Source organism: Sipha flava, unplaced genomic scaffold (assembly GCF_003268045.1).
Source record: "Sipha flava isolate LNK unplaced genomic scaffold, YSA_version1 80_pilon_pilon, whole genome shotgun sequence".
Lineage (NCBI taxonomy): Eukaryota > Metazoa > Arthropoda > Insecta > Hemiptera > Aphididae > Sipha > Sipha flava.
Genome location: NW_020273622.1, coordinates 787,424 through 799,042, shown reverse-complemented (window position 1 = coordinate 799,042; position 11,619 = coordinate 787,424).

Here is an 11,619-nt window from a genome sequence, read left to right as displayed (position 1 = left end):
CCGGAGGATAAAGCTTTTGCGCTATAATATATGTATGTTTTGTAGGGCGGTTGCGAACCCCGGCCGAACACGTTATGATATACTATATAAACCGCAATAATAAAATAATAAATGCCCGCGGTCATACCGTTTTCCATTGGCGCCGCTGTCACTTTCATAAACGCACCGACAAACACACACCAAGCACACACGCCGATTTTACCGTTTTTCACACATTCGTTCGCACGGAAAAGGGCTAAACCAGTCAGTCGGATATGACAACTAGTGCGCGTATATTTATATGTGTGTTGCACGTTCTCGCGAACAATAACAATATAAACAATATAACACGACGAAAACCGTACTTTCGAAAAGTGCCTTGTTTTTTTTTTTTTTTTTTTTTTAATATTATTTTTCGGACACACGCGTGAGCGTATTATTAATGTACGTACGATTTTTGCAATCGCAAAAACGAAACGAAATTTTCAGTGCACGACCGTTGCGACGATTAAACTCGATAAAAATGAAGTGTGCATACATTTTTGCTCGAGTTGACAGCAGCGGTTCGTACACACGAAACATTCGTATAATCTTATCCAAGTAAGACATGACGATCGAATAGCGATCTTCATTAGTTAAACGTACGGTTGTGTGGTACACGGTTAGTTTACACGTAGTTAAACGTGCAGATCGGAACGGTTGTTTCCTTTTACGCAAGATCAACGGCATAACAATTCTTTAGAGTACGATCGATGCCGGTTCGACATTGTGCTGCAAAACTACTGGGAGTATAATTAATTTAATAATATATAATTTAGCGCGGCGTTGCAAACTCGTATTGTTACAACACATGTAGAACAATAATGAGAATTCACGTCGCCCGGGAAATATAAATCTAAATCGCGTAAAAAATATTATTTTTGGACAGCCGTTCGCCTAATATGCGACTGTGTGTAATACGCGACCGAGTCTCGAAACCGTTTTCGATCAGTGTTGTGGATCGTGTCAAGCTCACGGCGGCGACACGACACTGGTAATGGATAATAAGTACCGCGCGTGCTTATTAGTGCATCGGTATGTGTACGTATCTGGAAGGCAAGGCCCCTGTATCAAACGATTGCGGTGTTGAACGAGCAAAACCGTTTACAAAGCCGCTAAAAATTTACATTTCTTGAACTTTTCCATGTTTGACATATTATTGCGTTGCGTTTGGAGCACGCGCGTGGACTGGTTTACGCAACAACAATGCACCTGTTATTGTTACCTCGCGGACACGCCCTACAGGTATTTTTATGTTTTAATATCGTTATACTTTGATGACGTATTCGACGAGAGTCGACCGATAAATCTATTATATTGGTTCCTTCGCTTGTATAATATTAAAAAACGCGCGACTTAAAAAACACACGAAACGTACACCAACGAGCTCCGTAGCAATCGCTGTTACTACACTCACATGACTAATGACTGTGGAAATGACGACTGAGTTCGTTTCGACGTAACAATCGGTCAAAACGCGTGAAGGAAACCAGATGGACGCAGACGATCCAGCTTTTACTAATGCCCTCGAAAGCATGGCTGTCGAATTCACATCGTTCGTATAATGAATATAAACGAATGAAAATATTAATTACTTATTAATCATTAAAATTAATTACCCTCGGTACACACCATCGAGCATTTAAAATAGCATGTATAAAAATGTAATCAAAAAAATTATTATTCAAATCATTATACATTCTACATACCTATACACCTATACGTGTACTCAAAGTTTTTTGTAATGCTTGATTACGACCAAACACGGTTTTGTTAAACTCCGATCTATTCAGATAATTTAAAGCAGCTCATGTGTATTCGAGTATTCAATCTTTTAGCCTTCAAACGTGTTCGTGCTTAAAATTACAGGAGAATGTTTGAATCGTTTAAAACGGTATTGATGATTTCAAGAAATTCAATATCGTTACATTCTATAATTATTAACAATAAGAGGAAAACAATTAATCGAAATGCCCTGAAACCATGACGATCAAAGCCTCCAATTTATACGAAATTTAAAAATAAAATCATTAATGAGTGTTAAACGACAACGTTATGACGTGATAAGCGTTTAAACAAATATCTGTTTTCCACATTTTCCTATTGGCCGATCTGCGCAACCTCGTATAGTCCTTTGATAAAAATAAATCATACACGTAGCGAAGAAACATTATACGAACATTAGATAGGTTAGGAAAATATAATTTACATATCATACGTACGGTTAAAGAACGGGGTTATTAATGGGGAGGATAACGAAAAAAGAATAATGCAATTACTGTGAGCGCACGAAGATATATTCAATCATCCATTGGGCGTGCACGTTATAGTTCAATTACTAATACGTATAAATGATTATATTTGGTATAAATTACGTACGTAGACCAATCGAACTATTCGCGAATGCGTTTTATGCGTTTTCATGGCGGAAAATACAACGTTTTTTACTCCCTGCGCGAGAAACGTGTCCGTGATGTAACCTATGTTCAACATGTTTGGTAATGGGATTAGTTTTTTTTTTTTTTTTTAGCGGCAGATAAAGTCCATGACTTCAGTGGAACGTAATGATGATATCGCTTGTTTTAAAAAGTACACGAAACACGGACACGGTGTAAGTGTGAACTCGAAGTAAAAAGCGAAAAAATGCATAACGCCGTGTAAATGTTAAACACCAATGCACATTTAGAACGAGAATCGTCGGTAACCACTACGACTGCAGCGAAAGTTACGACCGCGACCATCCGACACGCAACTGGCATACTTTAAGTATTACACATATGTTGTTTATCGATACGTTTAAAAGCCATAAAAAGGATTGTAAAATCTCAACGGGACTGCAACGATGTTCCGCGTCGACCACCGCACGCACGAACTTGTACGACTTGATGTATGCGTGTAACGCGTATTACCAGGTCCCTTGCGCGCACTTTTGACTTCAAACGATTTATTAGCAAAATATGAATACCGTACCATGATGATCAGAACTCGGATTTATAAATCACTAAAAAGTACCGAAATATGCAATGTTTTAGAGCCTAGATTGTTTTAAAAACAAACGCCATCAATTGCCATAAAAAAAAATATGAAAAATAGCGAAAAAAATACTTTTTTTCTTCTTCTGTTTCAACGATTTAAAAAGAAATCTATTCATAAAAATTTTAAAAAGAAATAGGATTCTTCTATTCCAGTCACTATACTGTTTTCTATAATATTAATTTAAATTACTCACAAGGTTTTTGAAAAATACGAAATAAACTAAATTTAATAGATGGAAGAAGAACATAACTGAAGTTTGTTGAATTTCTAAGAGTATGCAAAAATTAACAGAATCAAATTTTAGAATTGAAATGCTAGACCTGTAGGATAAATATATAGCTAACTCTGTCAATTTTTATCGGTATTCGGTTATTATTCGCAAATGCTATAGATCTGAATCTTGGTGGTGATAGCCGCAATGCCTTCCACGTAGGTCCTAAAGGATTGCTTATCATCCGTCACTATGCGTCTGCGACAATACGGGCCAACGAGTTTTAAATAAACCTTGTGCGCAAGAATCCGCTACAAATTATACAAATTACTTTATTATTGTATTATGTACAACTAAAACCGCGGTAGTCAGCCATCGAAAGAATCAAAACTTAAGCTAATGTAAACCGATGAATATAAAAATTATCAATTATTAGATAGCGTTTTAATGAAATATACGGTTGTAATTATAATCACGAGTACCGTATAGTTATTTTTCGTACATAGCTTTTGGTTACGAACCATGTCCAATTACGAAAAAACGATTGTTCCAAATATTTAAACTAAACATTCCTCGTGGCGGCAAGCCTGTCAAAAATTGAATTTATTAATAACATCGTAATGCTACAGATATACACAATGTTATTGCGAAATCGTAAGCGTATTTGGGCCACGGCACACCTCTAAAACGAAAGGTTCGATTAAAATTTAAATACAGACAATTCTTACCATTATTTTCATTTTTTCAACAGTTCTCAATTTTTCTACACTTGATAATATAAAAAAGCAAAATTAAAAATCCAAATTGTACATGGTTTTTCTTCTTTTTTATAAATTATTTATTTTTCACAATGACAATAATTGTTGTGGAAGTGGTGGTCGAATTATAGTTTTGATTAAAAAATCCATCCGGTGATGGAACTTCATGACAGCAGAAAATTTTTAATCATTTAAAAGGTCCCGGCACCATTTGCGTGTCAAACGCTTTCTGGGATCACCTGATACGTTGAGAACATATATAAATTTGAAATAAGAGGTGATTGGACGGGCCTAAATAGAAGCGTTTATAGAAGTTTTAGTTACTTCTTTTACCGTTGGAACGGAGAGGTCATTGTGGAGTGTGTCATTTGAGACAAAGAAAGGAACTTGTAATTTTACGGAGGAATTTAAATTGGAACTTATGCATTTTGTTTATATTCGAAGGTTTGATTGAACCCCATTTACTACATGACCATATATGTTTCAAGACAAGTTTATAAAGGAGTATTTTATTGTTAAAATTTATGTCATTGGAAGTTAGAAGGAATCGCACCTATCAGGATCGGTTGTTAAGATTAATTCGTTTGGCAAGGACATGGTGAGCCCGGGTCAGCCGTCGGTCCAGATGGAGACCTAGATAGCAAATTGTTTGTGTTGGGTAGATTAAGGGTTGTGGTTGTGAAGTTTCTTGGTCATTGTGTGAAAGTGCAACGAGTTGATTTTGATTCATTAATCTTGATTCCCTATTCCGAATTCTTATATCCGAATTTGTGGATAAACATTGTGGAATTCTGTATTTTAATAAAAAATCAATATATTACAAAATATGTGTAGTTATCAAAATTTTATTATGAGTCCTACATAAAATAATACTAATTCATTTTTCCAAACTCTGAAATCTGAATTTAGAGTAAAATCAAGATAAGAATTTTTTATTCCAAGAATCCGGATTTCTCCTATCGCTAGTATAGGTGTAGTGCATAAACATAATATTTTATAAATATTTAATTACGTGGAATAAAAATCATATCCATAAGTACTGTAGGACTGAGAAAATAACGTGAAAGAGAGTGACAACATTGATCGTTTTCTACCGGACGTTATGTTTGTTCCTCGAAGCCGTAAGGAACGATAAAATAATTCAGTGTTCTTTATCAAAACTAACTCGTGTGTGTGTGTGTGTGTGTACGGGAAATTGTTTCTGTTATTAATACCAGTGAAACAAATAAAATTTAACGTTACACTTATTTTGGTCAGAACACGATTTTCGTTTTATTCCATGGGCTATAAATCAAACAAACGTTTAAAAGCAATCTTCACGTAAAAATGAAATAATAATAATAAAAAAAAAAAACCCCTAACAAAACTGTTTCTTCTCGACTCCGTAAAATATTAAAAATATCGTATCAAATTGAATTCCGCCGTGGTTCTTACAATTTTCCCAAAGCTGGTTACACACTAAGCGTTTTAACCTAACCTATCACTAATGTAAGAGTTTTTAAAGCGCAGCGTTCAACCGCGTAGAATTAAAAACGAGCATCTAGAAGCGCAGACCGCCGTCGTACGGTTCGGTATACGCCTATATTCAAACCGTAGGTACGGTATTATTTTTCGGCGTTCGAACGTTACGTTTTTAAAACGCGCACGCCAGCGTCTAAGACGCGTAGTACGTGACCGGTTTTTAGTAAATCGAAATTTTTAAATCGTAAATTGAATCCAATCTAAGTCGACTAAGGTTTTAAACCGACGGTCAACATATCTGTGTAATTGTGTAATATTTTATTGTTTTCGAACAGTTTTTGCGTACGCGTTTCTCGCGTGGGACCTCTTACCCAGTGCAATATCCTCGCGTCTATTGTCCTGCACGTCATGTGTTCAAACGTAGGCACCACGTTAACCCGACACCTTGATAAGTGTACCGCACTCGGTTACCGTTCGGAAACCGGTTTCGCGATTCCATAACCGCTGCAACCGTCCGATTGCCTAACACCCGGATGCATGTGCAAATAAAGATCACTAGTAACGTTGTAGAGACACTACTAACTTTCGCTATTACTTGCCACGTGTCATCTCCGATAACTCTTCGCTCGGGATAAACGTTTCATTTCATAACTGACCCTCGGGCACGTGCGTATTACTCTACGTTTGGTATAATAAAACGTAGTGCTAGACAATTTACATAAGTGCGCTCGATAAAGAAAGCGAATGTGGTTTTTTTTACATGTATAAATAATAATAATCGCAATAATAAACGTATTGTTAATAATAATAGCCACGCGCGTAGGTATAATTTATTTATTGCTATTATCATAATTGTTCAACATGTTATTTATTATGCATACAATATTACATGGCATTGTACCTGAATCGCCGAGCTTGGATCCCATTGCACTCCATACCCATTTATCCTTTTATCTACCTGTTTAATGAGGTACGTTATTGACATGGACACGTGTGCACTACATAGTGACCATGTAAAAATGTTACCATTACTTCTCCTTCCCCGCATACCGTCACCCGACCCGTTTAGAAATATCGCTCGTTTCTTTAATCGAGGTAATAGCGTGTTTACCATTGATAGTTATCCATATTCGTGTGACTAGGAAATATAGCTACAATACCTCCTGTGCACCAGACGTTTGTAATCTGATGATCAAAGGACCCACCCACACGTGAAATATTACGTATAAGTTTCAGGCTTTGAGTGTTAAGCAAACTATAATTTTACATATTGCAAATAGTTCGTGTTGTAGACGATATTGACCTTTCTCGGGTATGCAAATAAAATGACCTGAGAAATCAAGAAAAACACACGTAGTTCGAGTTAAAAAATATATGCAGTGTTGCGAAAAGTTTTAATAATAAACATAATTTCGTTGTACTATTAAAAAAAAAAAAAAAAATTTTCAGTTCGCAAATTTCTTATTTTCAAATAGAAATGAAACGAAAATTCGACTAAATATTTATCAAGAATAAATTCTGTTTTACGTGTGTTGAAAATTCAACTTATGCGTTGCAAAAAGGTCGTTTAGTCGAAGGTCTATTGAAAAATGTGCAATTTCGTTTTTCTATGGTTTTCTTATTTTCATTGATTTTGCAACGAAGGACGGACGCAAAAAAAATTGTAAACACATATTCGATTCGGCACAATAATAGTACGATATGTGAACGTACATACGAGCGAATAACACGTTTTGAGAAAATCGTACGTTTTGTGTAGACTAACGTGCCCCGTTAAAGCACACGTCCGGAACAGTTTAAACGGACTCGATCGTAATCGGTCGAACGTTTTTCCGCCAGTGATTGCTGCGAAACGCTGACTGGTACCTACATATTTTAAAATAACATATTACGTCCGTAACACAGCGTAAAAGTACGAAAAAAAAAATATTTTTTTAACCGACGCACGGCGTTTACCAATTCATTGTCCGACGTATCTAATTTTGGCGGTCACCAAGCCGATAAAAAATTGATTCGTGGCTTATCTCGTGGAAAAAGTTGGGAAGCGCTGTGCTACACTATAAAAATGAGCGCGTTAGAGATGATGATTTTACGGCTACAGCCACACAAATCTTGCACCTATAGCGGGTATATATTTCATTCGTATTGACACGGTTTCTTAACGATTGTTAAGTGCAGAACGATCAAGGAGCACGAAAAAGAAAACGTTGTTCGAAAAATTATTCCTTATTTTTCTCTACTTCCGTAAACGTTAGTGAAATATTTATACGTGTATATTGACAATGATCGATGCAGATTAACGGAGCAAACGCGGTGAGCGTTCTGTAGTGCAAAACGAATGGGCACTGCGAGACCGAACACGGGGAGTTCGTCCCAAGACAGGTTTCGTTTGCGACCACACAACTGACGGGTTCCGTGTTAACGAATAGCAAGTCATCGTGCACACCGACCACGGTGGCCACAAGTCGACCACACCGAACTTACGAGACGCCGATGACGCCCTCCTGTCCGCGCCTCACGGTTCGCGGATAGAACGTGGGACAGACTCGCGCCCGGAGACGTGCACCACTCGGTCCGGGCGCAGGGCAGCGCGAGCCGACGACCGAGCGGGCAGTGGCGCAACTACACACTTGGGACCCTAAAGACAAATATAAAATTAAGCCCAGTTACCAAAAATGTAAATGGTCTCAAACAATTCACAGTACAACGCTTCCTCCCTTCCTATGAGATGATCAAAATCATTCCGTCGTTAATAATTTCATAAGATTAAAAATAATTCTATAAACTAACTTTTTTAAATATTATAATTATATAGGTAAAAATTGGCATTTATATTTCAAGAGCCTTTTTTTGTGAAAAATCGTCTACAAAACGCTTAACCCTTAAACTTAATTACTGTAAACAGTAACCGTCCACGCGATACCACTCGTGGTGTTCAGGTAGTCCCAATGTTACATGGCGTACATATACTTGGGCGGGTTTTATCTTAATCGATATAATTTCTTTCTCGATTTATTTTAATCTAGCATGCGAAACGTGTGTTTTTTTCTAGTCACTACAATTTCAGTTGTTCGGGAAGCGTGATTTCGCAACTACAATTGCCTATATTCAACTATCAATACGAATTCAATTTTTATCATTAAAATATTTCTATACGAAACACAATTCGCAAGAAAAATTATATGGTAGTCAGCAAGTAATAAATACGGCATGTATATTTTAAATGTTAACTGACCATCCTGTTAAACAATAACTAATTTTAGATTTAGAACAATCTCGTCAATAATAAGAAAATTAATATTTTATATCTTTGTAAAATCCAATCGGAAGTTCTACGCAAAAGGAACATTTATTAACATTTATCGATTACAACTAAACATTTTCTTGAATACTTATTAATAATTCATCGGACATTTTTTTTTTTTTTGCAGACACGTCCGTAAACCATAATCCGTCCGGATTTGATGTTGAGCTGGTGGTCTGTCGTTCATGCCTCACTGGCGTAAACATTCATTTTCATTCGCCCAAAACACGCTTCTTTTGGTGGTAAGAAGTATCTCGCCCAAAACTAATGCTTCTCGCCGGGTTTTTGATTCTAACGCTCTAAATTATGTATATTTAAATGTGAAGCTCACTAATATAAAAAAAATAAACATATTTATATACACCGGCGATATAAGCTTTCTATATATGAAAGTAGATCGATCGAGGGTCGATATCGACAGCGATGGCAGTGACGTGATAATCGAAACCACCGATATTTTTGGCACGTTTATATTATCGTCTCACGCGCACGACAGCAAAACCGAGTGATGCGATAATCATCCGTCAATGCGGAGCTATAGGTGATGTTAAGACGAAAAACAAACGACATTTTGCCCTATAATCGGATCTGCGCGTTATATATAATAAACAATAATAATAAAGCCGATAGAACGTCATACGTGTACATCAACACGTTTTTGGTTTTGGGGCGAGGGAGGGTTCACCTGCAACTCATCGATCGGCGAATCGTTCCCTCGCACGTCCAACAACCCGTATTATTATTTATCGGATAAGTCGACGGGACAAAATGGCGGAATGGTGTTTAGTGTCGAAAATTGCTTCGATACGTCTGATATCACGACGTATACTTGTCGGCTTGCTTTCCGAGCCGAGCTGTAAATAAATTAAAGTTTGCCAATCCCATACATATAAACGATATCTCTTTCGCGAAAAAAAAAAAATGTCCACGGTTATCCGAAAGGGAGAAAATCGAAATAAGAGTGTCAATTATTTTTCAAGGCAAGGTTAGTCTGGCAGTCGTTTCAAAAATGTATTTTTGTCTCACGTGGAGAATAAATATATTGTAAATTTTGTTTATAGATATATGTCGGCTCTTGGGAGAGATAATACCCCGGAACATAATACCTATTCCCTTGTAAATACATTACCGGAGACGCGCGTGTATATTGATTGTATTGTGATCAACGGAGTGGAAAAGTGATGATCATATTGACTTTGTCCCCCGTACGAACATATTTCGCGAAATCAGGCTCTTTCTATGCATATTATATTCTCGATGAAGACAATATAAACTTCATAAATATTATATTTTTATATCGTATAATCTGGACTTATATGAATAGTAAGCGACTTACGTTGGACAAAGGATGTACGTACCGTGTACTCGGACGAAAAACCGACCCTTTTATCATTATTATACGTATCACAATATATTTATACATTATGTTAACTCCGACGACAGGGTTCGCACAATAGGAATTTATACATATCGATGATGTTTTGTTAGAAGACCGTGCCTATACCGCATAATTGAAATTGTTCAGGAGAAACGAAATAGAATTTTTAAAAATGTTGTCGTTGAAATCATCGGACAAATCTCGGACCTACGTTCGTATAGAAGACATGTATGTTAATAATTTGATTAAGTTTATCATTTCAATTTTTGAAGATATGTACATGAATTATATTCGTTATTATTCTAAGTGATAGTAGCGGTGCAAACCATTAGCACCCATCGCACCTTTTTTATAACGCATTTGCACTCGAAATATTTTCAATACAAATGTATTAAACCCGTACAACGTTACTAAACTGTACTCTGGAATACAAGCAATACCTTTTAAAGTTAATACTATTGTACATATTATTTATCAGTTTTAACTATTTTTAATTTTTACGTCACACTCTCTTGTATGCGTATTGCAACTTTATACAAACTACAAATCCTTAACTAGAATATGATACGTGAGTTGCGAGTGTGTAAAAATGGATTTTAATATAATAAATCAGGTTTTGAAACCGCTCTCGGAAAAATTGGTTACCAGTTGCCGGTCTCTGTGGTTTGTAGAAATAGCGGTAATCGATTCCCGGTTACCAAAATAACTATAACAAATGAGGCTACCGATTATCTTTTTAGAAGCGGTTTTAAATCATCAAACTTACCGATAATCACTTTTAAATCGGGTTTTCGTTTCTTTTTCAACACTCGATTTTCTTTTATTGAACTTAAATCTTAAGTACTCTTAACAAACCATTTATGCATGTTGTTGTGATGTGACTTTAGGTAAGAATAGACACAAAAAAAAATAAAATACTGCATAACTACATAAGTAAGTATACTTATATCTTTTTTTTTCTTTAAAATAGATAAAAAATTTTAAAAATATTAAATAAATGATAATAGTTTGATTAACATGAAAAAAATTTAAATACAAAACACTCTATACTAATCAGAGTTCAAATTTAAAACTTGAAAAACTTAAAATAATTAACAAAAAATTTAATCTGTGAATTCCATAATTTTCACTGTATATTATATAAGTGTATAAGTATACATTGTATACTTATAAAAATATTAAATTTTCGTACCCATCTTATATGCTCATATAATAATTTCATAATAATAATAATAATAAAATAATAATAATTTCATTGTGTAAATCAGATGGCAATAATGATCTTAGGTCACTACGTATAAACTTGATCCCAGAAAATGTACGTTCTATGATTACTTATAACAGTTTAATCTTAAATAATTTAATAATATTTAACTATACGAGTACAGCTAAATGCCTACTAATAATTACTATAGTAGTATAATATACTAATCTACTTAATTTAAGTATTTAT